General features: G+C 40.6%; 1 protein-coding gene and 1 non-coding gene across 7 annotated transcripts in view; one reads left to right on the top strand and one right to left on the bottom strand.

The window, feature by feature from the left end:
- The window catches only part of RABGAP1L (RAB GTPase activating protein 1 like), a 446,160-nt gene that overhangs the window by 199,962 nt on the left and 225,367 nt on the right, over positions 1–20,831 (top strand). The gene's annotated exons all lie outside the window — the stretch shown is intronic.
- LOC112299066 (U2 spliceosomal RNA) lies at positions 20,305–20,490 on the bottom strand. Its single transcript, XR_002974204.2, has one exon. It is a non-coding gene; the product is annotated as a U2 spliceosomal RNA (small nuclear RNA).

The following is a 20,831-nucleotide window of genomic DNA, read 5'->3' as shown; positions in this document are numbered from 1 at the left end:
TTATTATTCGTAGTAGTGGTAAAGGCACAGCTCTGAAAATTACTGTGTTAAAAACAATAATAGTAGCACTCCATCTTGGGTTTGGGTTCTAATGATTTTTGTCATTTAGATCAGTTGGAGACATTTCTTGGGCACCTGCTAAATCTTTGTTAATCAGAATAGGAATGGTGGTTCGTGGAAGATCGCTTCCAAATATTCACATGCAAAAAAATTGAGCTCTAACAGTATAAATAATTATGAGGTCAAGAGACTATGACCGAAGCATTAAGTTTTCCATATGAATAGGAAGAACATCTTCAGAACGGTGGTTGTTAACGTAAAGGCCAAATTTAGATCAGCTATTGCGATTAAATCCTAGGAGACAATTATAATGGAAAGTGTGTACTGAGTACACACCGTGTGCCACGTGCTGCGTTCAGTGCTATGTGCCTTACCCCGTTTAACCATCAGAACAGCCCTATGAAGTGGGTCATGTGTTACCCTCATGTTATCAATGACGAAACTAAGGTAACAAGGGTAAATAACTAGCCCTAGTAATTGGCAGAACTAAGATTTGAACCCAGGAACTTATTTGAATAGTGATTTAAAAAAATTATAGATGCTGTAATACTTATATTACCAAAGGTAATTTTGTATTCAAGTACTTGTTCACAATTCCTGTAAAATGTGGAGCTAATAAATTATTTCAAAAAGAAGGCTACTGGAAGGTCCCTACAGTTTCACTAAGGGGGAAGGTTCAAGCACAGTTCTGAGTAGTGTTTCACCACGGTGAACACGAATAGTGTTTCACTACAGTGAGACACTGTCGTCATTAGTGGACTCTCGTGGGGGTGCACTCTAACTTTAAACATCTGCTATTAAAATGGGTTTTATTACAACATCGTGTTGACCCTTTAGAGAGTCCCGTCCATGTGAATGGACTTCTTTCGGGAGTCGGTGGAGCCTCCTGCAGTTGGTCCTTGGTTGTGTAGGAGAATGGCATCAGTAATTGTGATAGATTGCTGATATGGGCATAACAGGATTGCTAATGTAGGAATAGACAACACGGCAGTCACCCTGTCCACATTCCTCTTCAATTCCAATGTACAGATGGCAGTCACTTCTACTTAAAATAGGTCGGATGTAATGGGAAGACTGAGGAAAAGTCTGTATTGTACAGTAGCTGAGGATTGAAAACGTCCTGAGAAAAATAAGGGGGGGTCTGTGTATGAAAGAAAAATCTGCATGGGTTTCAGAGGGAGTAGGGAAGGGTACAGCAAAAGGGCTTTTCATCGTTAAAGAGCTTATCTCTTTAAAACAGAGCAGGAAAATAGCCACGATCATAGGAAAAGGAATGCCTCATTAAGTACCATTAGAATAAAAAACTACGTGGGACCACTGTGGAGCCCCTTGCTAACCTGACAAACATATATTGCTCGCTGTGCTTGGGTTCCTTACGTTTTAATTAGTCTTCGGTGATGTAAAATCACCGGGCTGTAGCACCAGTTTGACTTCCGGCCCAGCCCGTAAGACGAATTGTGGCTCTGGGCTCTCGCAGCACCGTTGTGTCTGCTTTATTGTGGCAAATATCAAAACAGCAGTTAATTATAGTAGGACCATTTCTGCTCTTCACCTCATTATCTCTGTCTTACACTATTATTTTCTCCTGGCACCAGTGAAGTGTGAACACAATGCCAGCACTGCATTCAGCACAAGAATAGAAAGGCAGATGGCAGATTTACTATTTATAGTTGGAGCCAATTTGCCTGAGGTGAGCCCGGCTGAAATGGTTCTTATCAAGAATGTTTTCATTTATTAAAAGGGTAAGGAAATGAAAGCCAAATAAAAAGCCTCAGTCCCCAGGACTCTGAGAGCAAAACTCTTGCCAAAGGTTGGAAGGAATTCTGATTATGGACTAGACATTTATGAACTGGAAAATTGTATATTTTTCTTCCTGTTCTCAAAATAAAGACTTTAGGTCAGCAGCATCCTTCATGGCAGAGCTTGAGGAATTTATTGTTCAGGGAAGTCGTGCTGCCATAGCAACTGATGCCAAGTAAATTTTAATTATTAGGAATAATATAGGGTTATGATGAGAACTAATTATTGAACACCATCAGCTATGTATTTGAAATATGATTACTGTTTTACTTCCTCACTAATCATCTCCTGAATGCCACAGACAAAACACACAACAGCTGCTTTACATTTGTTTACTCTGTTTTTAAAAAAGTTAGTTGTTCAAATTCTGAAAAAAGTTTTGTATTAATCAGTTGCATGTGGAAAGAAATTTTGTATTCAAAATTAATAGAGCATTAAACTTCCTAGGCTTTCTTATTCTGTAGGCATCTGATTTAAAAAGTATTTTATTATTAAGAAAATCAATTGAAAACTAAAACAACCTATTAAACAACTAGGTGGCCCAGATAATCTGAAATGTCGCAGTAAGCCAATGATAGTGACTAATAAAAGCCATATTCCACAGAAAATAAACAACTTATATTTTAGACTGAAGAAACTCTTTTGATTCAGATAAGGTTGTAAAAAATATTTTGATGGGATGTATTGCAATTTAGGAGATTATTTACTTATATTCTAAATTATGCCAAAACATCTAATCCATTTTCAATCATGGCAAAATGTCATCATATAAGTTTATTGGTTTTGTTGAGATGAAATAATCAGTTGATTAAAAAATTTCACTTTCCTGTGGCTTGTACTTTGATAGGTAGAAGTAGGAACTCCTGCTTTTTTAATGTTTTGGTCTTTATTTGCATGAAGTGTCTCTTTCCCTCCCTTCACTTCAAGCCTGTGTGTGTCCCTTAAGCTGAAATGAGTCTTCTGTAGGTGGTACGTAGCTGGGTCTTGGCTTTTAACCTTTTCAGCCACTTGGTACCTTTTAATGAGAGACTTCATCTAAGGACATACTAGTACCATCTTATTAATTGTTTTCTGATTGTTTTGTAGTTCCCCCTTTCCTTTCTTCCTCTTTTGCTGTCTTCCTTTGTGAATTGATGGTTTTCCATAGTGGGTTGCTTTGATTTGTTTCTCTTTATCTTTTTTGTACCTACTGTAGATTTTTGCTTTGTGGCTACCATGAGGCTTATCTAAAACATCGTATACAGTAGATATAACAGTCTTCTTCAAGTTGATTACAACTTAACTTTCATCCCATGCAAAAATTCTACCCTTTAATCCCCATACATTTTATTTGATGTCATAATTTACATCTTCTTAGATTGCGTATCATTAACAGATTACTGTAGCTACAGTTATTCTTACTACTTTTGTCCATTAACCTTTATATCAGAATTAAGTTAACACACCACCATATTACAGAACTAGAGTGATCTGATTTTGACTATATACTTACCTTAACCAGTGTGTTTTATATTTTCATATGTTTTCACGTTACTAATTAATATCTTAATTTCAACGTGAAGAACTTGAAGCATTTCATGTAAGGCATTTCAAGTGGTGATCAACTACCTCAACTTTCGTTTATTTGGGAAAGTCTTATTGAGCCTTCATTTCTGAAGGACAGTTTGCTGGGTGAAGTATTCTTGGTTGGCCGTTTGTCACCCGGCACTCTGACTCTGTCATCCCAGTCTGTCCCAGCCTGCAAAGTTTCTGTAGAAATTGGCTGAAAGTCTTAGAGGGACTCCTTCATATGTGAGAATTTTTTTCTTTTGCTGCTTTAAAATTTTTCTCTTTGTCTTTAATTTTAGACAGTTTTATTACAATGTGTCTTTAAGAAGATTTTTCTGGTTTAAATTTTTTGGGGGGGAGCCTCTGAGCTTCAGAAACTGTGATATCTGTCTCTCTCACCAGAAGTTCTCAGCCATTATTTCTTTAAATAAGCTTTCTACCCCTTCTTCCCTCTCTTCTCTTTTTGGAGCGGCAATAATGCATAGGCTGTCCTCTTACTGATGTTCCGTAGTTCATGTAGACTTTGTTCGCTCCTTTCAATTTTTTTTGTATTCTCCTCTGACTGGATAATTTCAAATGACGTGTCTTCTACTTCACAGATTCTTTCTTCTACTTGTTCTGTTCTTCTGTTAATGCTCTCCATTGCATTTTTCATTTCATTCATTGTATTTTTCAGGTCCTGCACTTCTGAGCCTTGATTGGTCTTCCTTCTCATAAGTAGTTCTAGGAAATGCCCCAAGAAATAACTAGGAATCATAAACTTACCTGGGAGAGAGGGGAGGGTTTCTCTAAAGCAGTGTTCTCAGAGTTTGGTGCTGACCAGAGTCTCTTAAAGGGCTTGTTAAGGGGAAGATTGCTGGCTCATGCCCCCAGAATTTCTTATTGAATCCATTTGGGGTAGGACCTGAGCTTTCGCATTTTTAACTTAGTTCTCAGGTGATGCTTCTTAGGAGCTCAGCTGAGCTGGTAAGAGAGTGCCTTGAGCTGCCAGGTGTCAGCGTAGCAATCAAAACAAGCCAAAAATGAAAGAGTTAAGCCTTCAATCACTTTACTGCTATGGTATAAGCAAGAGTCTAAAAATGGAAGAAATGCTGCACCCCCATTTCCATTTTCCCCATTGAAGGACACAGCAATTGAGGGTTTGGTGGGTCAGCACAGACAGTGGGATTGTTGCAATGTTGAGGAAGCTCTCAACAAAAGGCTCTAGGTGACAACTGGGAAGGGGAAGGAGGAAGTACTAGAAGTGGGTAAGTACTAAGTAGTGGAGAGAGGTGTCAATTCCCCCCAACACCATGTGAGGCTCGTAGCAGAGAAGCCAGAAGAAGACCTCTGCACAAGGCCTCAGATAAAGGGTCCTAGGCATGAAGGCACCTGGGAGGAGTATAAATAGATGGAAGAGCATGATTGGCTGGGGGTCTGAGTCCTTGACTGCAACTCCTATTGGAGACTGCAGTGCTCTATGCATTGGCTGGTTTTGGGAATGCAGCTCTTCCCATGAAGCTTGCTTGGGAAAGCTTTTGTAATTGCCTTTGGTCACCTAGGTTTTTAACGAGGAGCCAGACTCTTCAATGCTAATGTGTTGCCTGGGGAACCACAGTTTGAGAACCATTGATCCAAGTTCCAAAGTAGAGCAGTGTTTGTCTGCTCATGCCTACTTAAGACATTCATCACATTGAATTGTCACTTTTTCAAAATAATATTCAGGCAGCATTTTAAGACAGCTTTCAACCATCTGTTGAGTAGTAAATATTAGCTCTGTCACTAAGTAATAATGTAAAATATTTGAAGTATGATTAGATGCTAAACCTTACTGTACTTGAAACTATATGTACGTTCCCACAGTCGAAAACTAAAGTAGTTTGGATTCCACTTGGTAAAGCCATAGTCCTCTTCCTTAAAACAGCTTACTGTATCATAGCACACAGCACAGTGGTTCGGAGTTCAGGCTCTGAGGCCAGACTTCCTGAGTTTCTGGCATGGCTTTGCCTCTTTCCAGCTCTGTGAGTTTTGACAAGTTATTTGACCTCGCTGTATTTTAGTTTCCTCATCTGTACAAAGGGAATTATAATGGCACTTACCTCATAGGGTTGTTGAGAGATTTAACTGTTGTGAGGGTTATTACATGTAAAGTGTAAAGAACGGCGTCGGGCTCGTGGTAAACGCACAATCAGTATAAACAGCTGTTACTTAACATTGCCCTTGCCACCAATAGCTTTCTCCAAGGGAGGATTTTTATGTCACATTAAGTATTTTATTTCCTAAAAATAAGTAATTTGCCATAAACTGGTACATCCTTTTTTTTTTTTTTTTTCAAATAGCTACTAGCTGTATTTAGGTGAACTGTGGATAATATTTAGCCTTTTGAAGTATTACTAATTACTAGGACTGAAAATAGGATTCTGTAATTACAGGTAAATAATGTAAGAATATGAGCTCTTTAGATTTGAAAGTGAGTGGTGGTTTTTAAATTATAATTTGTTTCAAGGTATGTATGCCATGTTATGTCTTTTATTCTCTTTTCTTAATCCACTAGGACAAAACAGTTTTTGAAATGATTTTCATCTTCTAATTTTGGTATATTGCATTATAAGGCACATAAATAAAGGTTTTTTGAATTGAATTTATTGGGGTGACACTGGTTAATAAAATTACATAGGTTTCAGGCGTACAGTTCTATAATACATAATCTGTATTGCATTGTATGCTCACCACCCCAAGTCAAGTCTTACATCACCATTTATCCCCCCAAATCTGCCTCTACTTCCCCAACACTCACCTTCCACATATGTATAGGTTTTGTGTCCAAGTACACATTTCTGTTTTTAAGGTAGAAATATGCTTATGTTTGATTAATTTAATTGCAAAATTTTTGGCTTTTGATGGCCTTATTCAAGTAACTCTTTGCATATTCTCTTTCGCATATGGTAAGTTTTTTGCTTTATCTTTATGGAGCCCATATGGATAAACCTTTCTGTGACCAGAGGTCTTAATATTCCAGGGAGATGAGAAAAGATGGATTTAGGATAAAGATGTTTTATCTTCAACAGGTACAGCTTTTGGGACTCACTAAGATTCTATAATTCTCAGATCCAGAAGGTGGAGGGGATACCTAGAGTACCTTAAAATCAAAAGTACAGTGAAGTGAAGTCCAGTTATCATCGCTGAGAAAGCTTCAGGAGAAAATAACAAAACAAAACATATAACACTTCAAGAGACAAAAAGAAGACTCAAACGTGTGTCAAGAAGGAAACTAAGTGGCGACAACCACGATTACTTAGGCTGTGCAAAGCAAAGCAGGCAGGACAATAGGACACTTACTGAGACCTAGTGGAGGAATTAAGGAACGAACTCTAATACACCCCATTGAGGACATTTTAACACCAAGGGGACACAGGCCTATTGATGTATGAGAAGTAAGGTTAAGGGTTGTTCAAAAGTGGTTCAAGTCCTAAGGTTCTTTTTTTGACTTGATTTTTTTAACAGAATCAATTAGCTATAGAGATAGAAAAGTAATAAAACTTTAAATATTGTTAGATAAGTTTTTTTTAAAAAGTTGAAAAAAATTGAAGCTTTTATGATTACCTTATTTTTTTGACTACAAGACCCCCCAAATTTGGGAGGAAAATGGGGGTGCATTTTATAGTCCGAATGTAGCTTACCTGGCTTGCTTGGGGAGGGGGGCGGCAGTGAAGAGGGTTTTTTTTTCTTGTTTTCCTCCTCTAAAACCTAGGTGTGTCTTATGGTCCAGTGTGTCTTATAGTCCGAAAAACACGGTAGCTATAGATTATTGGGAATTTCAACTTCGGATTGACAGCCTTCACCCTGCAGGCCAGATCTGGTCTGCTGCCTGCTGTTGTGTGGCCGGAGAGCCAAGGGTGGTTTTTACATTTTGAATGGTGGGGAAAGGTCAAAAGAAGGGTACCATTTCATGATCTGAGAAAATTCCATGAAATTCAAATTCCAGTGTCCACCAATACATTTTTAATGGAGCACAGCCATGCTCTTCACTTACTGCTGTGTAAGGCTGCCTTGGAATACAGGGGCAGAGTAAGCAGCTGCAGCAGACACAGCAGGACCCTCAGAGACTCAGGTGTTTATTGTCTGACCCACTGCAGTCTTTTCAGCACGTTCAAAAACCCCGTGTTTCCTGCCTTACTGCTCTTCTTGCCCAGGCCTCTGTCTGTGGTGCTGAAGTTCTCTGGGCAACCTCCCTCTGTCAGAGTACTCCTCAGGTTGTAAGACCCTCTTCAGATGCCTCACTTCTTCCATTTGAATGTTCTTTCCTCCACCTTATGAGTCCCACAGAACAGGGTTAGTAGTTTTCTTTGAATACCTTTAATACTCGACTTTTTACTGTGAACCTGTATCTTTTCCAGTTTGAATTCCTCGTAGTAGGTGAGTGCAGTTAGGGGAGAGGTGAGTAACGGAGCTGTTTACCGAGTGCTTACTGTCGGGTAGTTTACCAATATCTTCACATGCTTTCCTTTGTCTTACCGGGTCTTTTGGGCACCTAATATTTTGCTTTTCTTCTTTGGGATTTTGGAACTTTAAAGTTCTGCTTACCTAATGTGAATGAATGGCATTCACTCTAAAGACATACATGAAATAATGGGGACAAGTTCACGTAGTTACAAAAAATGCTCCAACAGCAGGCTTTGCTCTTTCAGAATTGCTTGTCAGGTTTTCACTGAATTAGAAAATATTGATTTTTCCATGAGCTTTATAGAAAAATAGAGCATAATAAAAAGTAAATTGAATGTTTATAATTTTATAAGAATTAAACGGTTTTGTCCTTGAACAATTCCTGTTTTCTTTGACTTTATTTTGTTGTAGAATATTGTCTGCACGTAATACGCACTCAGCGAATATTCGTTAAGTGAATATGATAGCCTTGTGCTAATAGAACTCAAAAATGTGAAAATAATATGGATGAGTATTTTCTGTAGGAGGTCTTGTCCTTATTTCACCTCAGGTTTTATCATAACATTTTTTCCTCTTTGCAAATCTCCTTTCATCAGTATTTTAATTATTGATGAGGTCTACACTTGGAGAATTTATTCAAATGAATAATTTGAGCACCAGGGATAGAAACACTCTGGAAAAGTAATGTATGGCCCTTTTTCAGTGTTTATATTACTTTATGTAAAGGGCTGTTGGAGAATGTAAAACTCTAAAGCAAAAATAATTCTTTGCGAAACTGCGAGTTTGCATGTGTGTGTGTAGACTGAGGAGGGAGAGACAGGAAGGGAGGGTGGGGAGACAGACAGGATGAGAATGTGAAATTGTGACACATTTCCAGGCTGACTGAGAATGACAGATTAAGCAGAAGGAAAAATAAGCATTTTATTTTCATGTGGGAGAATTGTACTTTTTTTCTTTAAAAATTATTTTTATCAACACAAGCAGTAATAAGGCTAACAAATGGTAACTTTTAGATAAAATTGACCATTGTTTTTAGATAATAGTTAAGTCACTAACTAGAGGGCGGAAACTATCTTTTGGGAAAAGGTTTGTATTATATAAAAATAAAAATATTTTTATAGTTACTTTAAAGAAATTTTCTATCATTTAGCAAGAAATGTTTTTTTTTTTTTTTTTTTTTCCTGAGCAGGAGGTTGAGTGTCTGAATTATTGCCCGATACAGCTTTACCCCAGACCTTTTAAATCATTTATTTTATCTTCCAGGGAAAAGAGCAGACTTAGATACTTTATTTTGTACTTAAAACAATTGTTTTGTAAGCTAGGGATAAATAGATCTAAAACCAAAGGGATTTTAAAGTTATGCAGTGTAGTTAATAGTGAAATTTTATCTTGCTTCTTTCTGAAGTTTGTTCTTTGACTTAAGAGGCCTACAGTCTCATTTATTGATTTCTTTGAAATGATGAGTTGCCTTTCTTCTCTCCCTCACCAAACCATAAAGATAATTTCAGAAATGTCTTTCCAGCTGAGCTTTTGTATTTTGCCAGGTTTTCTGTGACTTAGATGAAGTTTCAATTAAAAATAGACTATAAACTTATATGTGGGAGGCAGTTCAATGAGTTGCTATGACAGTTCATATTATGAGTTTGAACCAAGTGCAAAGAAGCTTGTTAAGATTTGAGAAACAAAGAGCTCTGTCAGCACTAGTGATCGCCCTTCTTTCCCCTAGGATGGCTGTGGAGGGACAGCTCTTCCCGTAGGGTGGCTGTGAAGGGACAGTTCGCCTTCTGAAGGGGAACTGGGAGAATCAGTGAAGCCTGTAGCCCTGAACTCACACTACTAAGAACCCATCCTCCTAAAGGAGCTCCTACCCCTCATCCCCACTGGGGGCCAGGGGTAAAAGGTTTGGGGCACAGTCACGCCTGGCTCCCAGTCCTCCACAGTCAGGATTCAGAGAGGTGCTTAATGAAAGCTACCTACCATCAGCAATTCTTGCACTTTCTGTTTCTGAAAGGAAGTTTTTATTTTCTTTATGGAATTTGCTAAATCAGATTCTGCCATTTTCTACACTCTGTCTTTCACACTAGAATTTTGGAGGACTGCAAAGTGTGCCTGTGTGCATACCAAGAAATTTAAATTTTTCGTTATTAATGGGCCATTGGACATTTAACTTAGATATTGGACAGGAAAGCAAACAGCATTTTGATTTAACTGTCCCCTATTTTAAGAAAAGATTTTCACTTACAGAACACTGGCAACTGAAAACAGAAGAGAACAATAAAAGAGAAGATGGCTAATAAAATTTATTTGGGTAATGAAAATTCAGCTATTGGAGGAAGCATATGCAATAAATTTATTTTCCTATTTCTAGAAGCAGTGGGTAGAGGAAATGAAGAGATTTCATTCTCCTGCTGATAGAAGGTTGGTTGCTCAGAATGCAAATACGCAAAACCAGAATGGAGAGCCGCAGGCATCCCATAGAAACAGAGAATCTGTTTATTTTTCCTGAATTCCAGGAAAGAGCCCGCATCTTCATGGGGAAGGAGGGCTACCATTCTGACCGACCATGTGCACTTTGTATGTGCTGTGCTCTGTTTGCAGTCTGTTTTTAAATTTGACTTAACAAATCACTGTGGACATTTTCCCATGCCACTAAATATTCTTCTATAACATCTTCTATAACATAATGTTCCCATAGCATAATGCATAATGTTTTATTATAAGGCTTTTATTGTATATATCTAACTATTTTCCAGTTGTTAAGTATTTCCTGATAGGATTTTTAATATTCTACTATGAAGTGCAAAGAATCATATTTTACTTTTTACAGTACTATATACTGACTTTTTTACAATGACATACAAAGAAAATAGTTTTGTTTTCCCCTCATTTTAAGTACGGCATGCTAGGGAAGAAACAGTTTCAAGAGCTCACATTAAGTAACCCAGTTATTAAACTTCTAAAAATAGCTTTCTTGATAAGGCTGGTAGGACTGAATAGGACACTTGGTCTTTATTTATTTTTATAAGGTTACTTGTGACTTTGATTACTTGTTCGGCCGTCAGCATTAATCCCATAACCTAGAGCAGCTTTCTCCTTTGATGCCTTCATTTTCAGTGCTCTGCGCTCTGTGAGGTAGGGTTTGGGCTCCTCTCTGCCTCCCGTGTAGCAAGGTCCCTTCCTCCCTTCCTCCCTTCCTCCCTTCCTCCCTTCCTCCCTTCCTCCCTTCCTCCCTTCCTCCACTCCTCCCTCCCTCCACTCCTCCCATCCTCCCTTCCTTCCCTCCTTCCCTCCTTCCTTCCTGTGATTCAAGAAAGGAAATAAATAGGGAAGGAAGGGAAAAAGGATAATTATATTTTGTAGTATTGTCATTCTCAAAACCTGTGCTGATAAAATTTAACTTGAACAGTCACATTTTCCCCAAACCTTATTTATAATTTTAATTAAAGCTCATTTGAACATTCTTATGTTTTAAGACTTATAACGTTATTGTTGAGACATATTTTTGAACTGTATATTTTTGGGTTTTTGTTAAAGATTTTACTGAAAATAAAACTATTCTATGTAAGTATTGTGGCCTTGGGGAGAAGTGTTAAATATTATAATCTTATCTGGAGATACTGACATCCTAGGACAATCCAGTAGCTGCTGCTGAGCACTCCTCTGGAATTTGTGGGGACAGGGTTAGGGGGAGACCATGGAGGTGTCTCCTTGTCTCACCATAGCACACCTTGCCTTGGTTGAGAATCCACTCTTACTTTTGGCCTGATTAAATCCTGATAAAGGATTTATTATAAAGGGATATGTGAATAATTATGATGCCCTTTCATCTATTGAATCTTCAATTATTTAGTCAACAGACATTTCCAAATACCAGAGGCCAGGAGTTGTGCAAAGTCCTAAGAATACAACCATACCCTAGGCGAGTCCCTGACATGGTATGAGTTGAAGGGGATATACACAGGCAGGAAAACGGGCGATTATGGGATAATCTGGTAAGTGCCCACGCAGCAGTGTGCAGTGATCTGGGGAACTGGTAGGATGGGTACCTTACTGGGTCTGGGCAGAAGGAGAAGGAAGGGGTGACCTCCATGACCTTGCTCCTAACATTTAGCCCGTTCACCTCTCCCTTCCCATTCAATCGCCATATTTTAAACCTTCCCACTTCTATTATTAAAACCTTATACAGTGTTTCTCAAACATTTTCTCCTTGGAACTTTCAACAACCAGCGAAGAAGAGGGAGCTAGTTACTGCGTGGAGAGGAGGCGGGGAGCTTCCCTAGAGCACAGCCTGGCGGCCTGCCTCCTTGTGGGCCTGCTCCTTGTGGGGCTTATGCATTCGTTCGTGTCGTTGGCGGAAAGTGTGGGAAGTGTGATTCCAGTGCACGTGTAGAGGCCTTTTAAGGAGCACAAGAAGTTATCATTGTTCTCAACTGTACAGATCTTCCAGTACAATTGATTTTTTGAAAAATTTTAGGAGTGCATTTATTAAATCCGAGACAGTGAAACAATGAAGGTCCTAGGATAGAAGCAGCAACAGGAGACTAGGCGGGACTGCTGTCAGCTCACTGGGGAGTCAGAGAAAAGGGGGCCTTGGGGACAGGTTTAGGAGGTTAGCCCAGGACAGGCTGCTGCCGCCCACTGTTCCCCTGGTTGCAGGTCTGGCGGGAACCTTAGAGTTTGGGAGATGCACGCCTGTGGGGTAAGTGAGGTGTGGGCGTGCTCCTGAGCTGGAAAGTGTGCCCAACATGTAATTTTAGGGAAGAGCTTCCATGTGTGTCCGGTGGTTTCACATCCCCATGCACACTATTATTCAACAAGTATGCACCTGATTAGTTCCGCTCTTTTCTAGTCGGTCTCCTGAAAACATTGTCAGAGCAGTCTCCCAGAAGCTCGCGTGCTGTTACGGAATTCCCTTGTTCTCCTTAGTTTAAGAAAAAACTCCGAACTCCTTAGCCTGCTTGAAAATGCCCTCCGTGATCTGCTTCCAGCCGGGCTTTCCACTCCTGGGGGGCCATGCCTTCCCCACTTGTGCGGCTGGGCAGTCTCTGAACTGCTCTGCGGGAAAGTCATTTGCTTACGATGGTACTTCCATCTGGAATGCGTGTTTCTCTCCCTTTGTGTGTGAGCATTTTAAGTGTTCTAAGGTCCAGCCACATTAAATGCCAGCTCCCTGTGAAACTTGTTCCTGTTTTTCAACCTGAATGTAATTTTTCCTCTTTTGGCTTCTTTGTAAATCTGTCAATAGTTGTTATTAATACTTACCTCATTCTTCCCTTTTAATTCCTTGTACCTATACCTTTTTACTTATAGCCAGATTATTAGCTACTTAACAAAGATTTTAAAAAATATTTTCCCCAAGCCAAAATTGTCAGCCATGTATCCTGTGTAGTAAGGATACAGACGTCTCCTGAAATGACCTGCTGTTTGGAGGCTAACCTTATAGACACACCGCTGATCTAGGGGCTTCTGCAGTCTGTTCCCAGCGCTGCCGTTACTCTCTGAATCGCGGCCTGACATTTCATTTCATGACTTAGTTATTTTTTACCCACAAAGTGGGTGTAATGATATTTCACTCTGTGTTATAAAATTATGTTATTTATTGAAGAGCTCCTTTGAACTCCTGGGAGGAAAATGGTGAAATTTATGGAAAAAATAATAGGATTATGCCTCTGCAATATGAAATATTTGAACACAATTTAAAGATAATCTTGTTTAAACATCAAATAATCTAGGACTACAGGGCCAATGACAGTACATATGTATGCGTGTGTGCCTGTGTGTCATGTTTGCTGTTTATGAGTTCAGTGTGTAATGTGATACCGGCGCCAGATCATGGAGAATTTGCTGAATTCGTAGGGGGCGGCAGTTGTTGCAGAACAACACATTACTTTAGCGTAGTGGTCGAGGACCTGGGCTCTGGAGATAGAAAGCCTGCGTTCAGATCGCTTTTAAGCCTTCTGTGACCCAGGGCAAGTATTAAACCTTCTGTGCTTTGATGTCCTCATCTATAAATCAGAATGATCACTACTACTTAGAGTATCATTTTCAAGCATAATTAAGGTCATATGACACATACTAAACATGTTAGTTATTGTTATTATAATCTTTCCATGGAGAAATCAGGCAACCTGACCTTAGTTTAGTTGGAGGTCAAGCTTAGTGGTTTAGAGCTTAGCATCAGATAAACCTAGGTTTGAATTCTTGCTCTTCCTGTGCTACGTGTATAATTTCATGGGAGTTACCTAATTTGTTCTAAGCCTTTCTTAGGTTTTTGAGAATTGAATGACATATACGTGTAAAAGGTTTAACAGATTCTTGGTGCATGGAAATATTTAATAGGTATTAGTGACTGGTTGTACTTATGATGTTCTGCCATTGGCTTCTTCACACAGACTGCTTCGATTCTATGTATTTATTTTAGCATAAAAGTAAAAAGGAATTTTCTCCTAAAGGTAAAAATACTATGTTAAAGAAGAATAGATCTAAGTGGAAATTTAAAGAAAATAAGGCTTTTCCAGGCTTTTCCTAAAAACTCTTGGGGGCAATCAGAGGAGCTGCCACACTGGCAGCCTGGCCTGGCAGTGACCTTGGAGAAGCAAGAACCCAGAGAAGCTCTGCACCTGGCTCTGTGATCTCCAAAGTGAGGGACACACCATAACCCAGTGGGTAAGGGAACATGGTGGACTGTCCCCTTTTTTTTATCTAAAAGCATTTACGATATGATCAAGAGTAGTGCATGTAGCTAACCTAGTAGGTGTAAAGATGTAGAGAGAGGGACTCATACCCACACGTATACCTCCAGAAAATCCTACCTCCAGAAATACAGATCTATATAGTCCTTATGGTCTCTCCTGCAGGTTTCTCTGAATGGAACTGAGAATTAAAGTACTTAATTTTATGTTCAAGCAAGGAAAACACTATGCTTTGCCCAAAGTCCCAAGTCATGGGTAAGTAACCATCATTAAATAGAAGTAACTCTGGATCAGTACACATGCTGTGAAAATCAGCCAATCAATGGCAGCCTCACTGCAGTGGCCGTGCCTCTGAAAATGACCAGCCAATAAGACTCACTCCAGTAACCACATTTCTGGAAGTTAGCAAATCAACGGCAGCCCCAGGTTTCTGAAAGGCAGTCAGCCAGCAGCTGCTACTATATGTTCAGTTTACCCACTCAACATGTATTACTGAATATTCAAGCAGACAAAGGAACAAAGTAAGTTGGATGTGGCTACTGTAGGTATTGTTAAAATGTAAATGGGCCCAGGACTCCACTTTCAGCAACTGATAGAACTACTAGACAGAAAATCAGCAGGGATATCAAAGAGCTGAATGATACAGTCAACCACTAGAATCTAACAGGCGAACGTGGAATGTGCTCTCCAACAGGAGCAGGGTACAGTGGGACATTCACCAAGACAGTCCTTATCCTGGGCCGTAAGATGGACCTCAACAAATTCAAAAGAATTGAACTTAGAGAGAGAATATCCTCTGACAACAGAGGATTTAGAGTAGACATCAGTAACAGGAATAAATAGGGAGAAAAATGGTCTGTAAGTCAAGGAGGAAGTCTCAAAGGAAATTTTTAAAAATGCATAGAAATGAATGAAAATAAAACGTATCAAAATATCAAAATGTGTTAGAGGCAGCTAAACCACTGTTGACGGAAAATTTGTGGCATTAAATGCTTCTATTAGAAATGAGGAAAGGTCTCAAATCAATAATCTAATTTACTCCCTCAAGCAACTTAAGTTTCTATCTCAAGAAACTAGAAAAAGAGAAAAACTGTACAGAAAAAGAAAATTATAGATTGCTATTTCCTAGCATACTTAGATGCAGAAATTTCCCATAAGAATCACAGAACATAGTGGTTACAATTAGTATTCCTCCTCTTAGAGATTAGTAACCAAAGTCTGTCGTTTTAATGACAATTTCAATTCAGTGCTCTCAGTTACTGAGGGTTCCTGCTGCACCCTCAAAAATGAATTGATTTGTAGTCAAATACAGCAGATTTTGTAGTTTCATTTTGTCCTCCTCGTTTGTATCACCAATGTTTTCAAGTATAATTACTTTTGCAAATTGGACCAAAATCCTTGGCATTATTTTAAAAATTGAGCCTTCCTCTCATTTGCCTTTTCTGAAAAAGCCTATGCACCTTTTATGTAACTATTTTTTTTAGAGCATTGAACCTGCTTAATCTGAAGTTCTCCTTGCTCTTAAAGGAGGTATCTAAAAATCTAAAAATGTTCCTTGCAATGTGTTCATTCTTAGGTTAAATTTTCCTCTTTGGACCTGGTGGCTGTAAAACTGAAACCAATTAGAGTTAGAGTAATCTACAATATCCCCTTGGCATTTGCAAAGGAGCTCCTTGGAGTTTTGTGATGGTAGATTTTCAAAAAGTGGTACATTTACTTCGAAGTGAAACATGCCGTAGGATGAAGTGTTTGGTTTGATTCATACGCTGTAATTCCCTTTGTTAGAAGACATCTTGTACTTGTTTGAAATGGTTTCTTTCAGCAAAATATCTTCCTAGAAGTTTAAATTGACCATTTTCCCTCTAAATGAAAGTGATAATTCTCTCAAATAAAATGTTTATTGGGGTAGTGGGCGAGGTCACATCTTACCACTGATCTCGTCTGTTTTAAAGGAAGTACAAGTCCTCGTTAGATTTAGTTGGCGACATAACACTTTTCCCTTTTTGGTGCTTAATAACTCTGGAGCTAATAGTAAGTAGTGATGGTTGCATAACATTTTTCACATTGTTGTGTTTTTGTTCACCCTCAGTGTCCACGGCCAGCATGCAGGGGGTTGTTTACGGCTCCTTAATTAGGGTTCCAGCAGTTAGAATAACAAGAGGGTGCCTGGCTCATGGAGTTGCAGTGTGTCCTGATAGGCTTCCCTCGGCCACAGTTAAAGTAAACAGAGAAATTAGCAGTGTTCTTTCACAATTATCCTTTGGATAAATGACAACTCTGTTTATAGTTAAGCATTGAAAAGTAATAACATACCCATTGAACGAATAGAATATATAGTTAGAGCCTTTTAAAAAGAATTACAAATATGCCAAGGTACCAGTTATCTTTCAGACTGAGTTTCAACTGTTTTCCATCACTGCCTAACCACCCCCCTCCCGCCCTCGAGTAACCCTCTTCAGACCTCAGACGTCATGTGACGTGCCTGTGACACAGACAGGCTTCCTGCAGCAGCTTTGCGGCCACAGCCCTTGCAGTCGCTTCCCTTCGTCCTGCGAACTCCAGGCAGGACAGAACACCTGGTTCATGCAGACGTAAAGCACCATACGTGTGTTTAGGGAGTCGTACAGCAAACGTTTGTTGAGCATCTATTATGTGCCAAGAAGACAAGTACAAGATATGTTCCTTTTCCTTAATATTTAATGTGACTAGTGAAGATAGAGGTAGAGACAGTGTTTACATAGGGAAAGGCTGAGAATCCATGCCAGCAAGGGCTCAGTTGACCCTTGGTTTTGAGGGAAGCTTTGAGGAGGCGGGAAATACCGCTTTTGGTCTTAATGCGGTATTTGGAAATACTGCAGCGGATGTACGTAGCACCAAAGGCGATGGAATCTGGGCAGGTGACAATGATTTTGACCAGGGAAGGGCTCAGGGACTACATTGTGGTGGAGCAGCAAGAGCAGAGTGACAGGCCCGGGAAGGAGCTGACAGGGACTGCAGGCCTGCGACTAGATCAGTGGGACCGAGCGTGTCTGTATGGGAATCAATCACTATAGGAGGCCAGCCAAAGGTCCCGAAAGGGAGGCGCTGGGCCTGGCTGGTGGAGGGCTGTGCGTTTGGGCGAGACTCTTAAATTAAATCTTGAAAGCAGAGCTTTACTTTTGACTTTTAAAACTAATTTCCTTATCTATGTCAATTTTAGAAAGATTAGTGTATACTGGCAAGCACATAGAAAATAAAACCATGAAGTGGGGGGTTTGAGAAATACTAATGGGGCGATATCCAGGGCGGGTGAAATAAGGAAAAGCATGACTGAAGTCAGGAGGCCAGTTTGGAGACTGTTACCATCGTCTTCTCTCCCTGTCCTCACTCTTCCCTACCCCTCTGCTCTTCTTTCTCCCCAACCTGCTGAGCAGTGGCCAAAGCTTGAAAGGTGACTTAGAGCCCAGGTGCGAAGGCGATGTGAATAGGTCCCTGGGACCAGGTTTAAAAGTTGGAAATAGGAATGGATACTGCACATTAATTTTTTTGTTGGGTCCTGAGGAAGTTCTTTAATGAGGGCTTAAAAAATTGGGAATTATTTACAGACAGATGGAAGGGTCTCGACTGTGAAAGCAGCTTTCTGCTAGCTGATGGGTGTGATTTAGTCAAGGACAAACCTGTGTGTACAATGTGGCATTGCTTGTGATGCGAAGGAGGGACCTGGAGGTTTGCATCAGTGAGGTGGGGCATTTTTGTAGAAGGAGCTTCATGTCTCTGATTTGTCAACCACCCAGAAATTGAGCACATGAAGGACAGTCAGCTGTGGGAATGGAAGGGGTTTCCTCTAATGCCATATGTCTGCAAAGGATCTTTTCTCCCTTGAATGACATGAGTGAATTGGGAAGTACATAACCAGTGCAATGCGAAGGGATTAAATTATACCCACGTGCCAATCTCTGTGTCTGGAAAGGTCAACCTGACTGGCTTGTACCTCTCAGCCTTTGCAGTGGCCCCTGGCTGATGTTGCCATGAGTTGCCCGTGGTTTCCCTAAGTACCGCATGGAGTTCGGCCCCGGCTCAAGCTTGAGACCCTCTGGTGAGCTCTTTAGGATTGTGGCAGGTCTAATACCTTCAGTGCGGAAACTACCGACAGTTTGGGAATTGCTGAAGTTAATGTAGGCTCCTTGATTGAAGCCAAGAGGCATGGTACCCATCTGCTGGATCCAAGTATCACTGCTGTTGATTTGATGGGTGTGTGTGTGTGTCTCTTGCTGAGGCTCCTGAACCAGTGATACGCTGTCTACCCTAGACCACCCGGCAGGGACTCTCCTCTTCACTCCTGTGACCCTCATCCCCAGCCCCTTTGTTCCAGTGCCACCACTTTGGGGACCTGCATCTCCTCCCTAACCTTAATATGGCACCATCCTGCTGAACAGTTCCTGTTCAGTTCAGGCCAGAGGCTGTCCCTGAATTACATTGTCTTGTTGCCCTCTTGGTCAAATATGAAGATAACTGCCAAAGCTAGGGTCCCCGTGGTTCCTCTAGCTTTATGCCAGCTCCAACAAGCTGGAGATGCTGCCTGAGCATCTCTGGAGTCAGAACAGGCTCTCTAGATCCCTATAGAAGCACGGCACCATTCCCAAGGGCCAGGGACTTGTGTCCTTTGGGATACACTTTGGGAAAGAGGGTTGCTCTGCTGGGAAGGTGGGCTGCTTTCTGACTGAGAGATGATAAGACCATGGGAAGCAAACAGACCACAACGTGGGGTCAGCGAGTAGGCAGTCCTGATGCCACCCACTGCTCAGCTCTCTTCTTCTGAAGAAAAAGAAAGCACTCTAGCTTAATCCCTGCATTTTAACGGTTCCCAGTTCAGAGTTATGTCTTTTGCAGCCACTTCCCCCTCATCACCTGGAGGGACAAGGGGTAAGGGAAACATTCTTTTCTCCCCTTGGAGTTTTCTCCAAAAGTTGAATGGAGAGAGTTTTGAGTCAAAGCAAGGGCAGTTCCCTCCTGCTGCTCTTGGAGGTCCTGACAGGTCTAAAAATCTGTTCATCTTCTCCCGGTTCAGCTGTGTTGTGGCCTCCTTTTTCATACAAAAGGTCTGCCCTGGAGCTGTGTGCCAGCCACCTTGGTGCTTTCTGCAAGGGCTGTGATGTTTTGTCTCGGCCTAAGGCAGCAAACTCCTTATGCTGTTTTATAGGTTTACTGCCAGACTAAGTTAAAATTTCCATCGGATCGAATGTATATAGCATAACAATTTTGTTTCTTTCCCTCATTTAACCTTGTCTCACTTTCAGGCTTTTGCTAAGTTCCCCTGGAGGTGAACAGATTCTGCCTGGGATAGCTGTCCTTCCGTTGACCCCTGCAGATGATTTGCCTCACCCTCCTAAACAAAAGAGGGGCAGTTATCAGTAGAAAGCAGAAGCAGCTGGACCCTACTCCAAATAAGGCCTCAAGTGATACAGTAGTCCCCCTTTGTCCGAAGCTTTGCTTTTTGTGGTTTTGGTTACCTGTGCTCAACCAAGGTCCAAAAATATGAAATGGAAAATTCCAGAAATACACAATTCATGTTTTAATTGTATGCAGTTCTGAATAGTGTGACGGAATCTTGCACTCTCTGCTCTGTCCAGTCTGGGATGTGAATCATCCCTTTGTGCTTGAATTGACATTAATGAGACCTTAATTGACATTAATGAGGGGGGGTGTGCCGAACACAGGTTTGAAAACATTAAAACCTGGGTTAGTTTTAGCTCTGATACACAATTGGCTTTGTGAACCATTCTACATCACTTAACTTCATAATATTAGTTTTCTCCTATGGAAAATGAGATAAATGTGCCCACCTTCTCTTTACAGGGTTGTTTCAGGACCAAATCAGAGAGCTCTTGAGGGGGCTAGGTAGAAAACATTGTGGCAAAAACTGTCATTCTTACTAAACTGATAAGAACAGATACTACACTTGATCTTAGCCAAAAGGCTGAGAAGCGATAAAACTGTCGTTCTTAAATCAAGGTTCTTCAACCTCAGCACTATTATGGGCTGGATCATTCTTTACCGTAGGGACCATCCCGTGCACCATAGGATGTTTAGCAGCATCCCTCACCTCTAACTCCTAAATGCCAGTAACACTTCCCTAGTCGTGACAACCCAGAATGTCTCCAGATACCTCCCCAGGAGGCAAAGTCGCTCCTGGTGCAGAAGTACTGCTGTAGCCCCAGGAAATTATTTAGAGCAGCTTATTGTAGTAATGCAGTTGGTCTGTGCGCCAGCCTGCTTTCAGTGTAGCAGACTCTCGTTTCTGTGCCTGTCATTTCTGCGCGGAGCAGGGTG

This window comes from Desmodus rotundus, chromosome 12 (genome assembly GCF_022682495.2).
Source record: "Desmodus rotundus isolate HL8 chromosome 12, HLdesRot8A.1, whole genome shotgun sequence".
Taxonomy (NCBI): domain Eukaryota; kingdom Metazoa; phylum Chordata; class Mammalia; order Chiroptera; family Phyllostomidae; genus Desmodus; species Desmodus rotundus.
This window is presented reverse-complemented; position numbering and strand designations above follow the sequence as displayed.